This window comes from Delphinapterus leucas, chromosome 17 (assembly GCF_059928025.1).
Source record: "Delphinapterus leucas isolate spDelLeu-1000000601 "Yukka" chromosome 17, BTC_Dleu_Yukka2, whole genome shotgun sequence".
Classification (NCBI taxonomy): Eukaryota; Metazoa; Chordata; class Mammalia; order Artiodactyla; family Monodontidae; genus Delphinapterus; species Delphinapterus leucas.
This window is the reverse complement of record NC_143145.1, coordinates 12,444,499-12,466,668: the sequence shown is the minus strand read 5'-3', so window position 1 is coordinate 12,466,668 and position 22,170 is coordinate 12,444,499. Positions and strand designations below refer to the sequence as shown.

The window sequence follows — 22,170 nt, the reverse complement described above, 5'->3', positions numbered from 1 at the left end:
TCTGCCTCCAGGACCCCTGGGGGCGGGGCGGGGGGGGCGGGGAAGAGAGCAGGACTGCTGAAACAGCTGCACGCAAGTGAATGGGCATCACCACGGGGTTCGAGCTGGCTCTCTCGGGCCGCGGCGCGAGCGCGGCCAGGTTCCCCAGCCCGGTGCGGAGCGTGCCCTCCCCGCGCCATCTGGGCCCCCGGCGGCCCAGGCCCTCCCCGCCTCCGCGCGCGGCCCTCAGCGGCAAGATGCCCCGAGCTGCTCCGGTCGCGGGCGGAGGGGCTCGCGGGGCGGCGGACCGGGCGGCGGGGAGCTGAGGGGCGCGGGCAGCGCTGGGGCCGAGGACGCACGCGACCAGTCGGGCGGCGCGCGCTTTCCCCTCCCCCGCAGCCCGGAGCGCGAGCCGCCGTGACGTCACGGGCCGCCCTCCAGCCCCGCGCTCCAGCGGGCCGAGCGCGTGCGGCCGCCGAGCACATGGGCCCGCGGGCCGGGCGGACTCCGGGCGGCCGGGACCCGGAGTATCAGCGAGGGGCCGCGAGCGAGGGTGGGCCCCGGCACGCGCCCGGAACCCCCTGAGTGGATTTCCACGCGGAAAGGCTGTTGGCGGCCCCGGTGACCTGCGGAGACACGGTTGAATCCACCTTCCAGTAAGTTAGAATTCTGTCCTCTGCCTTTCTGGAAACTCGGAAGCCTCGGCCTTGCGGGTCGGGCGGGATGCGTGGTGAGTAACTGGACGGAAGGAAGGGGCTTTCGGATGCCAATGGGTGTGTTCACTGTGCACTTTTCTCATCCCCAGGCTCTGGACTGGCAGCGAGTTTGGGCGTTTGGGGTGGGGGGAGGGGAAGAGGGTGACATCAAATGGCCCTTGCAGGGAGATAATTCTGGATTTGTGCTCTTGCTGAAAAGCGTGTTATTATCTAACCTCCCAATATAGACCCCCTCCCGTCGGTACGGGTTTGGATCCGCAGAGACGGTGGAGGCCCCTTTTGCTAACCGAGAGGTCTGTGAACCATACGATGCGACCTCCATCCTCTGACCGTCTCCTCCCCCTTAACCCCTACAAGGTGATTTCCGAAAACTCAGCAACTCTGTTTCTTGAAACTTTCTCAGCTTTTGCATTGCACTTACCGATTTGCCGGGGCCCTCACACCCCTATCATGGTAATTCTTTTGGCATGGATTGTTGATTTGGTTAGATTTATCCTCTCTGGGCTAATGTGCTCTTATTTATGCCAGTGTTTGTGGTCTGGAGTGTAGACTCTCGGGAAGGGCAGCCATGAGGCTGCATGTGTTCGGTGCGCGGATACACCATGAATTTTCCTGAGAGTTGGCAGGCATGGAATATTCTTGTGTTCACTCGAGCCCCTGATTTCAGGCCCTTCTGTAAGTTGGGAGAAGAGAGGAAATCCCTTGTGAGGGGTTTTAGGGAGAAGAGGGTGAGGTTGTGGTGTTTCCTTTCTGGTCTTCTGTTCTCCAGAGAGAGGCTGGCAGCCCCGTCTCATCCCTCCGTTCCCCCACCACTTGGCGTCCTGGCTACTGGAGCTGTTTAGTTGCTGGAGAAAACCCTGAAGAAACGTGTGTTTGTCTGCGGTGGCTGGGCGGGGCTCTGAGGAGGTAGGGACTGCATCTGCTCTGCTCCTTGTCATAGGGTGTCGCAGGCCTCTTTTGCATATTGGCAGCGACAAGTTGAGGCTTGTTCATTTGACACAGTCCTGTGGTCACAGCGAATCTCTCTAAAGCTCTAACCAGTGGAGAAGGGGGTTGTATGGATCCTCTGAACTCTGAGTGGGACTTCCTGAAAGATTTATTAGGAGAAAAACCTTCCTGGAAGCAGCAGAAGAACAAACACAGAATCTCTGGCTGGGCAGAGCCTCGTGGCCTGGTCTCCACTATCTGGGAGCAGTTACATCTTGGAGGTGAGGAGTGCCTCGTGGTCTGAGGCCTTGGCACGAGGGCCCGACTGGAATTCCATGCATGGGTCTGGTGATGGAAAGGCTCCGTGGGTGCAGGGCCGATCATAATGCTGTACCCAGTGAACTCCCCGGGGGGATTTGTTATGTGATCACATTTTTGTTTTGCCTGGTTAAGCGTGGTTTTTATTCTTGTTGTTGCTTTGCCGACTTTGAGTGCAGAATTTTGCATAAACCAGGCTTCCCCTGAAAAGTAGAAGAAATCAGTTTCTTTTTCTGGTTGCTTTTCCTCTCTCTTCCTCCGTCTCCTCTCCGTCCCTCCCCCATGCTGTCCGGTTTGTCCTTTCTGACCAGGGCTGGAGCTTTTCTGGACTGGAAAGAGGGAGTTTTTCTCAGCTCTGAAATATCAGAACTCACCCCCTCCCGCCCCCTCCAGCCCCGCAACTGATTTCTGTGATTGCTGGTCTGAAACCCGGTGATTCTTCACCGTCCATATCCAGTTGATCTCTTGTGCTTTTAGCTTCTTTTTCTTCCTCCTAAATGGCAGGCAGGCAGGCTGGGTTTGGGAGTCTGTGTCCCAGGGCCTTCTGCCTGCCCGGGATGGACAGTTTTCTCGGACAGCTCAACGAAAGAACCTCCTGGATGATAAGACAGCCTTCCTTTATTCCTCTTTGTGTGATTCTCCCTGAATTTGGTCACACCAATGGCGGTGTTGACCCTTTCCTGCGGAAGTGAGGACCTGGGATAGTTGCTGGTCCATATTCTTTGGCGAGGTAGCCGCGGGCCTGCTAACGAACGGCCGCACTTCACTGTGTGTTAGATGTCAGATGGCTTCCTGGATGCTCAAGCTTTTTACTTTGTATTTCCTTTCCTAGTTGGCTGGAGACATGGCATTCTCCCTGTTTTGTTTGTTTTTTTTAAACTCCGGATGCTGGTTTGTAATCTCTGTAAGAGGCCAGGACTCCTCCTTTATATACCCTGTGTCTGTGGTGGGGTGGGGGGAAACCCTGAATCAAGATGGAAACAGAGCAGCAACGTGGAATAATTTTGACCGTAGATGAGTTCCGTTGATGGTCACTTCTACCCCTTCCCTAGAAAACCTCAGAAACTCTAGGCCTTACAGGAGAATGCTGCTAAAATGGGTCCTTTGACAGGTTCTTCCTCTATCTCTTCCGTTTTTCTGGTCCCCAGTAATCTAAGGATCTAATAACAGTAATAGTAAGTGATAATAATAATAGTTTCTTTCTTTGTTTTTTTGGCCGTGCCGTGTGGCACGCAGGATCTTAGTTCCCCCACCAGGAATCGAACCCGCACCCCCTGCAGTGGAAGTGTGGAGTCTTAACCACTGGACCGCCAGGGAAGTCCCAATAATAGAAGTAGTTTCTATAGTAACATTGAAATCGTATATCAGGCCAAGCATGTTCTTCCCATTTCATGCTCGCTATAACCTCACCAAGGCAGTTATGATAAAATGTCTAGCAGTGATGGAGTTCTTATGACGGGCCAGACTCAGTTCTAAATGCTTTAGATATGTTATCTCATTTAATCTCCCAACCATCGCATAAGGTATTATTATTATTATTATTATTATTATTATTATTATCACTGTTTTGCAGATGGGGGACCCACAGCTCAGAGAGATTAAAAATATCCCTACCCTCACCGCCAGGTCACACAGCTAAGGAGTGGCAGAGCCACTGGGATTTGGACCTGGGCCATCTGGCTCCCTGGTTCTCTAACCACTCCTAGAAGTTAGAGGACAGTGAAACTAAAAGCAAGCAAGGATGCTTCTTGGCCTGGAGCGGGAGGGATCAAGTGTGTTCCCCAGTCTGCCCTCCTCACCCGGCACAGATGGAAACCCCAAACCCTGTGTGAAGACACTGCCTGCTCTGGCTGCCAGCCCGTTGCACTAACACTGGGGTCAGGAAGTCATGGGAGGGGGGCTGCAGTGTTTGAAAAATTCTGGACGGGGGTCTGGGGAGCCTGCGCAGAGCCTCAGTCTTGGTGTGAAATCTATGGGCATTTGCAAAACGCTACATCCAGGCGTCCTGCCTGGCTTTGTGACCAGCATATAATCACTGTGAACATTCGGAGCAGATGGGAGACAGAGCTCTTTCTGCAAATGATCACATACCCTTCCCCCGATCCCCTGCCCCCGCCCCCCAAACTATCTGAGTACCTGTCTCTCTTCTGCGTGGGTTCTGGTCCTGTAGCAGCCCTAACAATACAAGGATTGTGGTGGCCCCTCTCCCAACCCTGTCATTAGAATCGAAAACAATGCCAGCCCATAAACACAAGATTCACATACACGAGGTCAAAATGGTCTCAGTCACTTTTTAATTCCAGAATTCTGAATGTTTTTCTTTTATTTTCTCTTCCTCTTTTTTCTGAGGGGGGCAGGCAGGGGTATGGGGTGTTGTTTTGCTGGTGCCTGGTGGGTAGTCTGAGCCCCAGGGTTATTTGTTGACCTGCCTCTTTTCCCTCCTGGACCATGCATTTCTTGGGAGCAGCAGGGGGCGGGGAAGGGGTGGGGGATGCTGGCAGTCATCTTCATCTGGTGGCTCACTCAGCCCTGGGACTTTGTTGGATCAGGTGGCTGCCAAGAACTGCTTTATTTTCAAGGAAACAAGCGATGCCCAGTCTCCAGTCATTGTCTTCTTAGATGTGAAACAGCCCAACAGGGTGGGAAGCAGAGGGTTTGCCCTGAGGGAAGGGACAGGGAAGAAATGAAGGAAGACTGAAAGCGGCAGAAGGCACCTGGGTCGCCTGAGACCTGGGTTCCTTTGGGGCAAGTTACCTGACCTCTGTAAGCCTGTTGACTCGCCTATGAAATGGGGATGGTAAAGCACCAGCTTCACTGGTGGCTGTGAGGAGGAAATAGGGGATGAACAGCTGGCGGGTGTTCAGCACAGCGCCTGGGCTCCTGGTAAGTGCTCAGCAAAAGTTAGCTAATATTATTACTGTTACAATTATTGGGTTTTATTACTTCCTGTGGCTGCTTGGAGTGGTGGTTTCTGAATACGTTGTAATGCGTAAAGGTAACATTCTGGTTACATAGATCATAAAATGGCAGTGACTTCACTGTTCTTTGCAAGCATCTGAACAAAATACTGGCTAATAGATGTAAGAAAGAGATAGGAATGGGGAGAGGTCTCAGAAAGGAGAGGAATCAGAGGGTGCCCCTCAGGTGTCAGCCTGCTTTTATATGTATATATAAAGTTTTTTTCTTTTTTTGGCTGCGTTGGGTCTTTATTGCTGCGCGCAGGCGTTCTCTAGTTGCGGCAAGCCGGGGCTACTCTTCGTCGCGTTGCGCAGGCTTCTCAATGCGGTGGCTTCTCTTGTTGAGGAGCACGGGCTCTAGGCATGTGGGCTTCAGCAGTTGTGCACGCAGGCTCAGTAGTTGTGGCGCACGGGCTTAGTTGCTCCGTGGCATGTGAGATCTTCCTGGACCAGGGCTCGAACCCATGTCCCCTGCAGGACATTGGCAGGCGGGTCCTTAACCACTGTGGCACCAGGGAAGTGCCGTCAGCCTGCTTTTGCAGGTTACGTCAGCTCTCGCTGCTGCTGAGAGGAGAATAGTTTCCCCCTCCCAGGGATGATGCAAAGCACTTAGCACAGTGGAAGTAAGCTCTTGAGGAAGACATAAAAATGATTGTTATTCTTGGTTATTCTTCAGGGCTCCCTTTCCCTGGTAATTTGGCCCTAACATTTGCTACTCTGTTTAAGATGGATTGGTTGAGCCATACATTTACTGAGCAGTTGCTGGGTGGCAGGCACTGTTCTAGCTCCTGGAGATCCAGCAGGGAAGAAAAGAAACAAAAATCTTTGTCCTCCTGGAGTTTCCATTCTATCCAAGCCACACAGTGGGGACAGGGTGGTCCCCACAGGGAGTTGGGGAACGGATAGAGGCAGCGCAGACAAAAACTACACCGACTCCTGACACCACTGTATTAGTAGATGTAAGGTGCTTAGCACAGGGCTGCCATGTGGTAGTGACTATGTAAGTGGTGGTTGCTATATTTATAATTATTGCCTTCCTTTGGGGGCTGCCTCATAAAATAGCAACCTCCCTAACTCCCATTTCTATTCCTGAGTCTCACTGTTGTCCATAGTACTTGTTATGGACTGAATGTTTGTGTTTTTCCAAAATACATATGTTGAAATATTAACCCCCAATGTGATGGTATTTAGAGATGGGGCCTTTGGGAGGTAATTATGGATAGGTGAGGTCATCAGGGTGGGATCCTTGTGAGGTGATTAGTGCCCTTATCAGAAGAAATGCCAGGGAGCTTGCCTTCTCTCTCTGGCCATGTGAGAACACAGCAAGAAGGTAGTTGTTTACAAATCAGGAAGAGAGCTCTCATCAGAAACCAGATTGGCCAGAACCTTGGTCTTGGACTTCTAGCTTCCAGAACTGTGAGAAATACATTTCAATCATTTAAGCTACCCCATCTGTAGTATTTTGTTATGGCAGCCTGAACAAACTGAGACAGTACTAATCGTTACCTGATATACCGTATATCTGTCTTCTCTCCTGAAATTGTAAACTCTGTAGGGCTGAGGGCTTCATTCATTCATTCGTTCATTTATTCATTTTCATCAATTCAGCACATACTTATTGCATGCCTACTCTGTGCCAAGCAGGGTTCTAGGTGCTGGGAATGTGGAAAGGAACAAGAAAGATGTTGCATGAATGGTGCTTGCATTGCAGCTGGGGTAGACATTGGGAACAGCAGACATAATAAACTGAGGACATTTACAGTGTATTTGAGGGTAATGTGTTCTATGGGAACAAGTGGAGCAGAGTCAGGGTCTGGAGGGCTGGGGTGGGCTGCAGTGTTAAGGTGGCTTCAGGGCAGCCTCTGTTGACAAGCTGTTACTGGAGCAGCCTTGAAGGAGGTGAAGGGGTTAGTCTTAGAGCATGGTGTTCCTGGCCCAGGGAAGAGCCAGGTTCGAGGCTGAGGGCAGGGGTGGGCCTGTGAGAGGGAGAAGCAGGATGAAGAACGGATTGGAGTGGTGAGAGCAAGGTGGACAGAGGTGGAAGGGGAAACCAGAGCAGTGTTCAGCGGCGTTGCACGTGAAGTCTCCAGGCCTTTCTAAAAGACTCTGTCTTGTGCACAGTAAAATGCGGAGCGACTGAAGGGTTTAAAACAAAAAGCTGATTTGCTCTGATTTAGCTTTCAAAATGATCAATCTGGCTGCTGTGTTGAGAAGAGACTAAATCTAGGCCAGAAGTCAGGACACCCGGGTCAAACTGCAGGGGCTGCAGGTGCTGGTCCAGGCTGGTAGTGGTGGACAAGAGCTTCTGGACTGCTCACTGTGGTATCCCCAGGCATCTAAAAGTGCCCTATCCAATGCAGTAGCCACTAGCTTTATGTGGCCGCTGAGCACTTGAAATGAGGCTGGTCTGAATGGAGATGTACTAAGATACACGTCGGATTTCAAAGACTTAACACAAAAAAAGTGATATATATTCCGTAACATCTTAAGGAAAAACCCGAATGAACTTTTAGGCTAACCCAATATCTCATTACTGAATTCGTTAACGTTAATTACGTGTTGAAATGGTATCTTGGATATATTGGGTTAAATATGATACATCGCTAAAATTAATTTCACCTGTTCCTTTTTTTTTTTTTTTAAACGCAGTTACTGGAAAATCTAAAGTTACCCGTAGCTCAAATTCCATTTCTATTGGGCAGTGTAGCTCTACGACAACGCCTGGGCCGTGATAGGCATTCAGTGAATCCAGAGTGAGTGGGTGAGGGCCAGGCACAGGGGATCCTGCACGGAATAAGGAACCATCCCTGTCTTCAAGAAGCTCCCAGTGTGGGGACTTCCCTGGTGGCGCAGTGGTTAAGATTCCGCCTGCCAATGCAGGGGACCTGGGTTCGAGCCCTGGTCCAGGAAGATCCCACATGAGGCAGAGCAACTAAGCCCATGCGCCACAATTACTGAGCCCACGAGCCACAACTACTGAGCCCGCGTGCCACAACTACTGAAGCCCATGCTCTGCAGCAAGAGAAGCCACCACAATGAGAAGCATGCTCACCACAACAAAGAGTAGCCCCCGCTCGCCGCAGCTAGAGGAAGCCTGCGCGCAGCAACGACTGCTGACCATAGCAGCTGGGAGGCAGGGAAGACAGGTGGAAATGGAGCTGCAGGCAACTAGGTCTGGTGTGACTGAGAAGGCTCGAGCAGGAGGGACGTGGGAGATAGGTCTCCAGTCTCAGCGAGGGCCTTGCAGACAGGGAACAGAGAGCTGAGGACCCTGGGCCTTGGGACTGTGGCTGAGGTGGGAGAGGCAGGAGTGGCCAGTGGGTCAGCCCCACCTGCTGGCCCACTGGCCACTTAATGACCAGCAGAAGTGATTTAAATGGGTCCTGCCAACCCTGGGATTGTAACCAGGAGTAAATTCCCAGGTTTACATTTAGAAGGATAACAAATGTAATAGAGGATGGGTCTTAGGAGGGAGGTGCCTGAAATGGCCCTGGGTGGACAGAAATGTAATTAGGGAAATTTGAATGATCTTTCCTCTGATGAAAAAAATACAAGCTTATCTCTAAAAATCTGGGGGGAAATGTCTATAAAGATAAGTATTATTTCTTGAGTTAAATCCAATCACTGTTTTGTCTTTACTGTTGCTTTTTTAAAAAAAGGTTGTAATTATGGTATGTATCAATATGTTTGTGTCCTGACTTTTCTTAGTTATCATTAAGTTGTAAGCATTCCTGAATATTATTACATATGCTTTTGTCCATGTCATTTTTTATTGGGTAGATGATATTTCTGCAATGCTTAGCTCATAATAGAGCTACATATAGCTTATATATATAAATTTTCTATTTTTCGTTTCATTTTTTTGATACACTCCCCGTCCTAGGATTATTGCATCATAGCATCTCACTATTTATTTATTTTTGGCTGCGTTGGGTCTTCGTTGCTGCACACGGGCTTTCTCTAGTTGTGGCGAGCAGGGGCTACTCCTCTTTGCAGGGCGCGGGATTCTCATTGCGGTGGCTTCTCTTGTTGTGGAGCACGGGCTCTAGGCACACGGGCTTCAGTAATTGTGGCATGTGGGCTCAGTAGTTGTGGCTCGTGGGCTCTAGAGCGCAGGCTCAGTAGTTGCGGCACACGGGCTTAGTTGTTCTGCGGCATGTGGGATCTTCCCAGTCCAGGGCTTGAACCCGTGTCCCCTGCACTGGCAGGCATATTCTTAACCACTGTGCCACCAGGGAAGCCCTGCATCTCACTATTTTAAAAGTTTTAGTTAAATATTGTAACTCACGAGATTTGCACTGAAGGCAAATTTGCTATTATCTGGTGAGATGCGTGATGTTTGTTGCTGTCCATGATACACTGTGTCGTGAACAATTAAGTATAGTGTGTATTAAATGCTAGACACATGTGCGTATGCACCTGTATTAGCTTTTTCTTAGCCTCCATTTCTCTAGCAGATATTTGTGGGATGCCTGTTGTGTGCCAAGCACTGTTCAGGGTCTTGGATGTTCAGTAGTGATCACAACAGATATGGTACCAGTTCTAAAGGAGCTTATTACTTAGTGGGGAGACAAGCAAACATACACCAAAAAGTAACACTACTGTAAGGAATATGGAAGAATATGAAATCGAATAATGTGGAAGATCGTGTGTATGAGGTGAGGGGATTCACACTGAAATCCTACATTTGAGTGAGACACGAAGATTTGGGGGAAGTTAACCAGAGAAGGAGCAAAGCACAAAGGAGAAGATTGATAAATATGACTGTATAGGAAAGAAAAAAAGACTAAGAAAAAAAAAAAAGAACAGCTTTAATAATAAAGAATAAAGAGTTCCCCAAAGTCAACAACAAAAAAACCAAACAGCCTCATAGTAACGTGAGTAAAAGATATGAACAAACAGTTCTCAAAAGAAGAAAGCAAAATGGACAGTACATGTGGAAAGATTCCAAATGTCCCTAATATAGTCAGGTGTACTGAGGTCTGATCTGTAGACACTAGAGTCCACCCTGTTCAGTAGACAGCGCTAGGTGGGTTGATAAATGCACACAGCTGTGTAACATAGTCATGTAATCCTCGTCATGAAGATACAGAACATCTCCATCCCCTGCCAAAGTCCCTCCTGCTTCTTTGTAGTTAACCTCCTCCCTGACCCTCAGCTTCTGACAATCACAGATTTGTTTCCTGACCTCATGGTTTGGTTTTGCCTTTCGTGTATAAATGGCATCGTCCAGGATGTAGCTCTTTGAGACTGGTTTCTCTCCTGCAAGTGAGATCTTCCACCTTGTATGTGTCAGTCGTTAGGTGGATTAGATTGCAGAGAAGTGTCCTGTTCTCTGGATATGCCACTGTTATCCATCTTCCAGTGGAAGGACACTTGCGTTGTTTCTGGGTCACATCTTTTCACGTTTTAAAACGTGCCAAAAATAGGAAGTCTGACGCAAGTCTTGGGGAGGCTGTGTGGGGCGTGGGGTCCCCTGACTCAGCTAGCGAGTGTGGGGTTGCTTGAGAGGCCAGTTGGCAGAACGCAATGAAATCAAAACATACGTGCAGCCCCACGCCTCGGCACCTCTGAGAATTCACAGCTCATGTTATGTGTTGTTGAAGGATACTTCGAGGTGGGTGTGAATGTCTAAAAGAAAACGGACTGGAAGGATCTAGATCAAATTTGCTCTCATCCTCCTGGGAGGGAGGAGAGGATGGGGCTGGTGGTGACGGTCAAAGGCTACTTTAACTTTACCTTTCATGTTTTATAAAAGAAGAATATAGGCACATATATCACTTCTGCATTTTGAAAACATATAGTAAGGAAAGCAGACCGTGTGTATATATGACCACACGTTCATGGTTGTAAATTCAGGGTTTTTAAACTTTCTTTTAAAAACTAGTTTGAAGGGACTTCCCTGGCGGTCCAGGGGTTAAGACTCCGAGCTTCCACTGCAGGGGCTGCGGGTTCAATCGGGAAACTAGGATTTCACATGCCACCAAAGCAAACAAACAAACAAACAAACAACAAAAAAACTAGTTTGAGGGGGAGATATTCTAGCCCGAGAGAACAGCATGCATGAAGGACCCAAGGCAGGAAAAAGTTTGGGAAGCGCATGATGTCAAGAGACTCCTGTGGGTGGAGTGGAGTGAATGTCCAAGGGTAAGAGACACAGGACCTGGACAGGGTCCAGGGTGGGCAGGTGCCTGGTCTTGGAGGCCTTAAGCACTAGTCCAGGCCTCTGTGGGCTGCTGAGTGGGGCGGAGGCCTGGTTTGATTGACATTTTTGCTCGGTAGACAATGGATTGGATGGTTGACAGTGGTAGTTGGGCCCGTTTGGAGGCTGTGTGGCAGCCATCCAGATGAGGACCCTGGACCCTGGCTCTAGCAGTGGAGAGGGGGAGAAGAGGACAAATTCAATATTTATTTTGGGGAGAGAAAGGACTTCTGCCTGGAGGGCAAAGTTGTAAGGGATCCAGGTGGGACTGAAGAGGTAGCTGAGGACCTTCCAGTCCCCGTGAGGAGCTTGGACTTTATCCCGAGGGCGGTTGGGAACTGTGGGAAGTTTTGAACAGGGGCAGGGACGAGATCAGAGTGGCATTTCAGGGAGACCTGTGCACATGTGGTGTCCTGGGCCTGGGGTCACTGAAGAACATTCTATAGTTAATGTGGCTGAGAATACACCAGTGACCCTCTGGTTGGATGCTTGGCTTTTCCTGTTTTTCAAAAGGAAAGAGGAAAAAGAAAAGGGCCTCTGTGTGGGAAGCCCCTGAAATTTATGGGAGAGCAGCTGTAGGAACAGGGGTCCCTTCTGGCATTTATCGTGTCGGGGTTTATCCCACAGTCCACTTAAGTAATCATTCATCCAGCCGGGGCCAGGGGCAGCTTTGGGATCACTTAGCCAATCTTCTCACGGAGAGACTTCAAAGAGAGATCACTCCTATCCTTGTGGTGTATCGCTTTTCACAAAACAGACGGTTGCATTCGGTCCAAGAACAACCTATGAGGCTAAGGCCAGAATGTCCTGGCCGGGTTGACGCTCAGAGAACACCTCCGGTGGAGACCTGGGGCTTCTTCCGCAGGCTGTGCTTCTCAATGTCATTGCATCCGGATCACCAGCCTTGCAGCGCCGCTCTCCCCTCAGCACACTTGGGAGGAGATGGCCTCCCAGGAAGTGCTCTGGAAATAGAAGGGGAGCTCGGGGCTGCCCCCTGGCCTTTGCTTGGTGCAGAGTTCCCCTGTCCTCTCGCCACGCCTCGAGGTTGGCCAAAGGCAGTGTCTCTTGCCTGTCATTTCCCTGGACAGTCCATACGTGCTTTCTCAGCTAGAGACATTCCCCACATACTTATCCCACTTCTCCCTGCAAAGGGTTTTGAAAAAAACGAGGGGTGCCAAAGGATAGGGGAGATCACTGTATCAGTCATGGTAACGTGTGGAGGTGGCTTACACAGCAGCACACGACGGTTGTCACATTTTACACCTGAGCCGTTGCTGACACCCTCGACCCTTGATTATGCAACTCTTTCCCCTTTGGTCCAGCAGTGAGACCCGGCATCACTGGCGCCAGAACACCCTCTGGAGAGCATCCACTACCGGCCCCAGCTGTCTCCCTGCTCCCACGCCTGGCTTTTAAAAGGGCAAACTAGATCCTGAGACTCAACGACTTAAAAGCTTTTATGGCTTCCCATTATTAGTTCGAGTACCTGCTGTATAATAGACCCTCATGAGTATTGATTGAATTGCTGAGTGATGTGAACCCAGTGATGTGTATGCGGGATAAGGACCCAGCCCTCACCAACCCTCCAGGCTGAGTGCTTTCTGCCAGATGGATGCCTCTGCTTGGATCAGAAGGAAGGCTCCTCTGATTAGAGGCAGCTGGTGAATGTCGGTTTTGAATAATGAAGGTTTGGAATGGCGTTATTCTTTGGAGAGGGTGGGTGCCTGCAGATTCACTTGTGACAGTCACGTCTCACCCAGCTGGGGAGATGGGACAGGTTTCAATTCCTTTCCCACTTCCTCTTCTAATTAACTCCTGTTGATGCTTTATGACTCAGCCTAGGGGTCACTTCCTTCAGGAAACATTCCTTCATCCCCTCCATGCACCCCGAGTTATCACAACTCACATCCTGTTGTATTGTGTTGTGGCCATGGATTCCCAACAGGGCTTGCAAACTCAGTTGCTTAGGAAGACGAGCAGATTATATAAATGCACCAGGTGAACCCGATAGAACACAGTAGGAAGGGTGTGGACGGGCCGACAACTGGTCCCCTCTCTGGACCAGAGGCGGCTGCTCTTTGATTCCAGCTCCCCCTCTCCGCCTCCCCATTTCCCCAGGCCAGAAAGGAGATTCACGGCTGCCAGACCTTCTACTTTTGAAAGACAAGCTGGGTATCATTCTTTTTTTTAATGAAAATTCTGATTTTCAAATGTTTCAATTCAGATTTTTAAAGAAGGCTCACAGGCCAAACAAAACACGTGTGGGCCCGACGTGGCCCCTGGGGCCAGCAGTTTGCAGCCCCTGCTTATGGCTCTCCCTGTCCCATTGCACAAGCTCTTCCAGACATGACGTGCTTTTCTGTGCCCCCAGCACCTTGCAGGGAGCCGGCAGGGCTTGGTGGATGCTCCCTGCTTAAACCCTTATTGACTTGGGTGCTGCAATAGAGTGCCTCCCGCATGGACGGCATTAACATTTTTTCTCTTAGAACTGTTTGCACATAATGCTGTTCTGAGTTGCTTCTTCAGCCCCCTGCATGCTTTTGTGATAGGCTGTGTGTCCCTGGAAAACTAATAATTTCCTAAATGTTAACTGCTCTTTTCCTTTTCCCCTTCCCTCTCCACCCCCTCAACACATGTTGGCCTTTTTTGGGGGGTGTGGGGGGGGAAGCCAGACCTTTCGTATCCTGCTGGGCTCCTAAAGTGTTGGTCAGCTGTTATTAGGCAGTGGTGGTTTCCGGCTAGCTCATGGACTTTTGCCCTCCAAGTTGGTGAGCTTTTGCTCATTTCCATCGGGGGAAAATGCATGACTTTCAGATTTCTCTTCGTTTATGGTGAGCCATTGTGGCAAAGTTGCTTGAAGAAACAAGCCAATCAGCTACCAGGAGGAAGCAAAAGCCCCACCCTGTTTTGTTCCGTGTTTTCCATCTTGTTATCTGTCTTCACATTGTGGAAGCAAAATTCAATAAGGAGCTTAATATGTGCCTGAAACTGAGCAAGGCTCTGGGGAAATAGAAAAGAACCGTGGATTTGATAGTCTGGAAGATCCATCCTTACCTTTCAGAGATGCAGAGGGAGAGCAAAACCAACGACAATGATGATACAGTGTTAATGCAGTTATAGTGCAGCGTCACGTTCTTTATTGAGCATTATCAGGAGCATTATTTAGCTATAAAATGGCACCATAGAGATATTGAGCCCTGACTCTGTGCCACTGTTAAGAACTTGTCCATATTAATCCATGTAGATAATAACTATGAACTGACTACACGGAAAAATCACAGTGGAACAGTGACATTCAATGACCCGGGATTTACTGTGTGTCTCACTTGCTGGTGCTGTGCTAGGGCTTGTAGCTACACTTGGGGAATCCCTTGAGAGCCCCACCCCCCTAGTCCGGTGCAGGGATACAGACGTGTGCTTTTGCACATGGCGACGGCACCAGGGTGAGAGAGGGACAGGGTGATGCTGGTTCTCAGGGGATGAAGCAGCTGGCCTGGGAGGCTTCTGTTAGAGGAGGCGAGCCTTGCGATAGGGTAATGGGTGGCAGAAGGAGAGGGGTTTGCCTGTTACAGAAGGGCTATAGTCTCTGTTTCTTATCTTGGAATGGGAATACTATTTCCTCCCTCTGGCTGGTTGTAAGGATTTGTGCTAATAACAATAGTATGATAACTGACAACAGCTGGTGTTCGGTGAGAGCCCACTGTGTGATGGGCACAGTGCCAAGGGCTTCCCTTCCATTACCCCATACACTGATCAGCAATACCTTATGGGATAGGAACCATCATCAGCCCCGTTTTTCAGATGGGACAAACTGAGACTCAGAGACGTTAACTGACTTGCCCAAGTTCACACAGCTATTAAAAGGCAGGTTGGAACCCAGGTCAGAGTGCAAAGACTAGGTTTGGAACCAATCCATTAACCAATCTATTAACTTCAGATACCCAGGAAGTATAAAAATGAATCCTTTTCCCTGAGAAGTTTCTTTTTATTCCCAACCCTGCTTTCCCATCCCCCTCTTCTTTACGCCCCCCCCCCCCAAAAAAAGGGCAGGACAGTTTCGACTTTGGCTGCAAATTTTAGCTATGATAACCCACATCTCCGGTTCTAAACTAGACAATCTCTGGATGGAGATTGAGAGAGAAAAGGGGAAAATGAAAGTAGCAGTTGTCCTAGGTGATATGAATTACATTAAAATGGCTTCCAGGGCTTCCCTGGTGGCGCAGTGGCTGAGAGTCCACCTGCCGATGCAGGGGACGCGGGTTCGTGCCCCGGTCCGGGAAGATCCCACATGTCGCGGAGCGGCTGGGCCCGTGAGCCATGGCCGCTGAGCCTGCGCGTCCGGAGCCTGTGCTCCGCAACGGGAGAGGCCACAACAGTGGGAGGCCCGCGTACCGCAAAAAAAAAAAAAAAAAAAAAAAGACTTCCAGGTTTTGTTGTTTCTGCGTCACAAACCCGTTTTAATTATACCTAGAAATCGGTACTGGTGAGTGAGAGTGGGGTTGGGGAGGGCCACGAGCAGACTGACAGAGAAGCTCCGAGGGCGAGGAAAAAGTTTAGGTCTCTGGACCAGCATTCTCCTCTCTCGCTCTGGTCATTATTGTAAGTGGCTGGCAAGCTTTAGGCAGCATGGGTGCTTCTGTCTTCTCAAACTCTGACCCCAGACTGTCTGCTTGGAACCTCAGCTTGGCCACTGAATAGCTGCATGGCCTTCAAATCTCTGTACCTCCTGGTTTCTTCATCTGTAAAATGGGAGTAACAGCTCTGCTGTTCTAGGACGGTTAAGAGGATTAAATGAGTGAACACACAGAACGCCCTCATCCCCGATGCTGCTTTCTCTGTGAGGTCACAGTGCGCACCTGACTTTGCCCAGTTTTTTACCTTCCAGTGTCAATCTGTGCTTTCTTGGGGAAATCAAGTCATTATAAATGACCATTGTTGTGGCTCTCCGTGGTTCACTAAGTTCTCCCAGCAGCAGAATCGTCTTGATGAAATCTAGGTCCGATCACGTAAGTCCTGTTCAGAACCCTCCCGTTAAGTCCTGGTCTCCTTCAGGATGAGCCCACAACCTCACTGTGACCTGGCCCAGCTCAGGGACGAACGACAGGCTGACCCCCTCCCGTCATCACTTTCCGTGTGGCTTCTCCACCTTCAGTGTCACTCACCCACCCCAACACATCCCCGGTCCTCTGAGCTGTTTTGTTTCCCTGTTTAGCATCCGCCACAGTCTAAAGTCCAGTCTGAGTTATCTGTCTTGCCTGTGATCCGTAACCCCCAATAGAAAACAGGCTTCAAGGGAATTTTGTTCACTTTATTGTCTCCTGTATTCCCCGTTGTCCAGCCCAAGGGTCATTGGCTGAGTGAATGAATGCAAATAATCTTCGCATTTTAGTCTGACAACAGACCTGTGAATTGGGGCTTATGATCTACATTTGACAGATAGGAAACCATACTGTTTTCCACAGCAGCTGCACCCTCTTACATTCCTACCAACCATGCACAAGGGTTCCCAGATCTCCCCATCCTTGTTACAGTCTGTTTGTACACTTGCTATTCTGTTTGTTTTTAATTTTATAATAGTATGTATGTAAGTGGCATCTCATAGTGGTTGTGATTCGCGTTTCCGTAATGATGTTGAGCATCCTTTTTTTTTTTTTTTTGGCAGCTCCCGGGCCCTAGCAGTGCAAGTGCCAAGTCCTAACCACTTAACCACTGGACCGCCAGGGAATTCCCTGAGCATCTTTTTATATGCTTACTGGCCACTTGTATATCTTCTTTGGAGAAACGTTTATTTTTTATTTTTTTCCGGTACGTGGGCCTCTCACTGTTGTGGCCTCTCCCGTTGCGGAGCACAGGCTCCGGATGCGCAGGCTCAGCGGCCATGGCTCACGGGCCCAGCTGCTCTGCGCCATGGGGGATCCTCCCGGACCGGGGCACGAACCCGTGTCCCCCGCATCGGCAGGTGGACTCTTAACCACTGCACCACCAGGGAAGCCCAAGAAACGGGTTTTTTGTTGTTGTTGAGTTGTAGAGTTCTTCATATTTTCTGGATATAAATCCCTTTTCAGGTAGGTGATTTGCAAATATTTTCTCTTGTTCTGTGGGTTGTTTTTTTCACTCTCTTGAAAGTGTCCTTTGATGCACAGGGGGTTTTAATTTGGATGAAGTCCAACTTATTTATTTTTCCTTTTGTCGTCTGTCCTTTTGGTGTGAGGGGCAGACAGTTGTGCCAAGCTTAGCCAGGGCCGTCCAGCCAGGAGTGGCAGAGCGCGTGTCCTGACCAATCACACTGTACTGCTCCAAGGCTCCATCCTTTGGATTCCCATGGCCAGTGCTTACCCTGGGTTGGTGTCTCAGTTCAGCTCTTATGTGTGTTATCTTGTTCATCTTCTCAGCATCTCTACCAGCTGGATGCACTTACCCCATTTCCCAGCAGTGGAGGGGTGCACCCAGCAACCTGGAACCTGGTAGAGACTCACTAATGCAGCCATCAGCAGCGTAGCTGGGGTCATAGTGCACCCACCGTGGACATTCCGACTCGCCACGTCACTTTCCCACAAAATACATGATTTGGGAGTCGTGCTTCCCACAAAACAAATGATTAGCAAACATTTTCTAATCATTTGGGGACCGAATTTCGTGTAGTTTCAACAGTTAGTCCATGATATTCTCTTGATATCTACAAAAGGAGATGGCATCATGAGCATCATAGGAAACGAATTCCCGTGAGTCCCCCACCCTGCTTAGGGTGTGACCCGGAATGAATTGCGTCCTTTTTCTAGCCTCTCCCAACTACCAACCCCTAGTATTCTCCCCCTGAGCCAAGAGTTATCCTGAATCTTGGTGTTTATTATGTCCTTGCTTAACATGTTTTCCCTATATTTTTCTCCCTAAATATGACATTACTTTTCTTCCTTTTGACCTTTACAAAATTCCACACCGTATGCAGCTTGCTTTTCTACTCGGCATACGTTGGTAAGTCCACGTGGATGTGGTGTGTTTCTCACTGCTGTCATCTGTTCCGTTGTGTGAACAGACCACAGTTTATTCACCCGTTCTCCAAAGACATGTGAGTTGTTGGCAGCTTTTTTTTTTTCTTTTAATTTTTTTCCACCACACACAAGCAGAGCTGCTGTGAGCGTTCTTGTACGCGTGGTCACAAGGGCCAGAGTTTCTGGCTAAGGTGGTAGGACCCAAGGCTGCTTTTGGATTTTCCTGGGATCACAGACTTTCAAAATCGGAAGGGATGTCTTCGGCTGAGGACTGTTGACCCTCATCAGTAATCTGAAAAGAAATGCTGTTGGTGTGATGGTGAGCAGTGTAGCTCCTGGAATGGGACGGCCGCGGGTTCACTCTTGCCTTTGCCTCATTCTGTTACTTAGTTCATCGTGCAATGAACTTAACTTCTCTCCGCCCGTTTCCTCAGCTGGGAACGGAGGACAAAAGGCCCCGCATCATTTTGAAGTTTAAATGAGATAGTGCGAGACCTGGGGTGGGGTGATAACAGACCTTGAATAAGCCCTCCCTGCTGTTAGCATTGTTCCCTGTTGGCGGTTAAGGATCTCTTATACCCGCCCCAGACTGATGCTGGGGTAGTAACTGACGCCCAGAATGGTCATGAAACAGCCCTGGTGCAGATTACCTTCCCCTCCATGTGGGCCCAGGATTCCAGGCAGGTTCCCAGTCCAGCTGGATCGCTGCCCTCTGCCAGGTCATCTTGGCCTGCCCAGGCGGGGTTTCCCCCTTTTCCCATCCATACTTCCCACGCTTTTCTGCATGGAATGCAGGAATGCCGGGCACCTCTTCCAGTGTTTACAGTGGCCTTCAGCTTAGATACCCCCAGCCAGGATAAACCTTTCTGAAACAGATAAACTGCAGCGGAAGAGAGTGGGCTCCCAAGAGGTCTCACCTGGCCCGTAAGCCTCCATGAGGAAAACGTAGCAACATCATTCCTGCGCTGTCGCCTGCCTCGCATTCCAGTCTTTAGGCCCAAATTATGAGAGGAGGGCAAGCCGGTCCCTCTTCCAGGAGAGCAACCCGTTTCATCAGCAAGATTTATTCATTCGTTTATGGCTTAGATCCAGAGCCTGGGCTTTTTGCAACCGGGAGCTCTGCCTTGTGTTTTGAATCATTCTGATACTTGGTAGCAGAGGGCCACCCAAAGCCACAAATAATCGCTCACCTGCGTGAGAAGCATAGAAAAACAGTGTAATGGATAAGAGCGCGGTTTTCTCGTTTGCACAGCATCGGTTTGAGATCCACTTGCCTTCAAAAGTCTCAGATCTCCCTGGAGAAATTACCCTCTTGAGTCTCAGTTTCCTCATCTGTAAAACTAGAACATAAGCAGTACCAACTAGATACTTTGTTGTGAGCGTTGAATGCGATTTTGTACGTTAATGGCTTCCTCCAGAACTGGCATGTAGTAGGTGCTCAGTAAGCACTGGTTATGGGCCCCGCATAGGCACACGAGGGCTGGGCCTCTAGCCTCCAGGGGGTCAGGAAATGTGGGCTGACTGAGCGAAGGTGTTGAGTACTTTCCAGTTTGAAAAGCACATTGATAGACGTGTTGCTTCCTTTCTTAAATTTCTAGCTTTGGAGTCCAGTCCTACTGTCCCTGCAGGATGACACCGATCACTTCCTCCCTTGATTTTCTCATCTGCCAGCCCCTGTCGGCTCTCACGTAAATAGCTCCACCTGTTTACCTGCCTCTGTTCCGAGGACTCTGCCTCTATATCTAATCTGTGTATTTAATCCTGACAACAGTCTCTGCTGTCGATGTTAATTTCCCCATTTTACAGACGGGAAAGCTGAGGCAGAAAGGTAAGTGATTATCCAAGGTAACAGCTACTAAGTAGCAGGACCAGAGCCAAGATGTGAAGCCAGGTAGCCTGCTTTTCAGATCTGTTGGTCTAACTGGTTTGCTCTCCTGCCTTGAGGTCATCTCTCCCTCAGGGCTCCAGGTCGTTGATTGAAATGTGAGATGAGGATAGAGCTTGGGGGCATTGAGAGAAGTTTATTAAGGGTCCCCCGGATCGCACAGCGGTGGGGGGAAGCCCTCCAAGGTGAGCTGAAGGGGCAGAGGGGGGATCAGAAGACAGATGTCCCTTGGGCCATCTTCCCTCTGGTGCTTGGAACTTCATCAGCACGAGGGGATTAGCAGCAGGCTCACTGCATTTACTCTAGTAGGCCAGGGGCCCAGGGCAAACACGCTCCCTCCCAGCCAAGAAACTGATAGCTGTAAAGTCGCACCCCACCCACCAGATTGACAGTCTGGTTTTCATTGTTGGTGTAATGAATTATGCTTCTTAAGGATGAGAATATCTTCCAGCTGTTGAGTGGTTTAAATTTCCAGATGTTCCTCTGCCCAGGAAGCGAGAAGGATGCATGATTGCATGTCTTTAAAAGTTGCTGCGCAGAATGGCTCATTAAATTTCAACAACTTGCCTGTGGTCCCCAGAGGAGGGAGGGAAGAAGGGACCCATTTACTAGAGTGGTAACGGTAAGTGAAGATAAGTGAACTGGATTTGTAGGCAGGAGGCCTGAGTTCTGGTTCACGCTGGCTGTGTGACTTTCAGCTGAGCCCACGACCACTCTGAGCCTCTAGTTTCTGAAGCACTTTTTAAGAACTAGAGGAAGCATTGTTTGGTATCATCTGAAAGGGGCTGTGTAAACGTTAACTCTTACAGTCAATGAAAGCTTGTTGAACTGTAGTTGACAATGAAAGAAGACAGAGGTTAAGTCCATCCTTGTTTTTAACATACGAATATAGAGGCCAGAGAGGTTAGGACTTGTGCTGGCCCGTATGGTCACTGGTATGTGGCTACTGAGCCCTGGAAATGTGGAAAAGTCCGAATTGAAATGAGCTGTAAGTGTAAACTGTGAGTCAGATTTCTAAGTCTTAGTACAAAACAGATAATGTAAAATATCTTTAATAAGTGTTCCTATTGATTACATGTTGGAGTGGTAAGATTTAGATATATTAGGTTAAGTAAAAATACATGATTAAAACTAATTTTACCTCTTTCTTTTTGTGATTTATTAACGTGGCTACTAGAAAATTTTAAATTAGTTTTATGTGTCTTGCCTTTCTATCGGACAGCGCCGAGCTAGACCGTGACACGGACGGCAGGCTTCCGAGTTCTGCAGTGAATACACCCATAATTCAGACTTCTGTGCTTTATTTGCAGGATTCATTCTAAAAGTTGCAACACTGGTAAACAGTGTTTGTGCCGTCGCGCCTCTAAATGGCCTTCCCCTTACATCAGAGCGGTAGATGCCCAGGCGTCCTGTCTGGAGCACCCTCTGTCCTGGGATCTGAAATTGCCTCCTTCTCTTGAAGTACTTGGCTTTATCCTGAGAGCAGCTGCTTTTTGAACCCTCAGTCGGCTTCCCAACACCCTCACCCCCCGCCCCCCTTTCTCAGGTCATTCCCTTGGGACCCCCCCTGCGCCCTGCTCCCCAGTGTCTGGTTCCTGCGGACCTGCCATGGTGTATGTGGTTCCTGGACTCCCCTTCTCTGCTCTCCACGGCTCTTCTGGGCTTGAGCCACTTCTTACTGGATTCCCCCATCAGTCTCTACGTTGGCTCCCTTCTTTTGCAGGACCATGTAACTTGTTAGGAGCATACTCTGAAAAGGAAAGCAAATTCTTCTCTCCATCTCGGATTACACCTGTTGCTCATCTTATCCAGGAGCATGGGCCATCATTTCTTTCAAATAATGCTGATTTTTTTAGGGATGATTTGTCTTATAGAAAAATTGGGAAATGTTAAGAGTATAAGGAAGAAAATAACGTTAACACATTTTGCTGCATTTCCTTTCTTTTTTCTGTGTGTATTTCTTCTGAATGTGAGATCACCTAATGTTGACGCTTTTATTGGATTTTTCGCTTAATAGAAGTATTTCCACATGGTGTTAAAAGCAGGTTTTTAAGTATCATTTTTCAGGCAACATGACATTGTAACATCCCGTTGCAAGGATGGTTTGTCATTTTCCCAATTTTACCTGTAATTCTGAGTATTAAGAATATTTCCCTGTCATTTTCTTTCACAGTAGTGCTGACATGCATGTTCGTGT

At 49.1% G+C, this 22,170-nt stretch overlaps 1 long non-coding RNA gene across 18 annotated transcripts in view; it reads left to right on the top strand.

Annotated features, from left to right (window-relative positions):
* Nucleotides 1-332: 332 nt before the first annotated feature.
* Nucleotides 333-22,170, top strand: part of LOC111164421 (uncharacterized) — a 402,877-nt gene continuing 381,039 nt past the window's right edge. For 17 of the 18 annotated variants that reach the window (XR_016388300.1, XR_016388302.1, XR_016388301.1 and 14 more), the window contains exon 1: nt 647-1,903. This is a non-coding gene — a long non-coding RNA (uncharacterized LOC111164421). The other variant, XR_016388290.1, reaches the window with a different exon arrangement.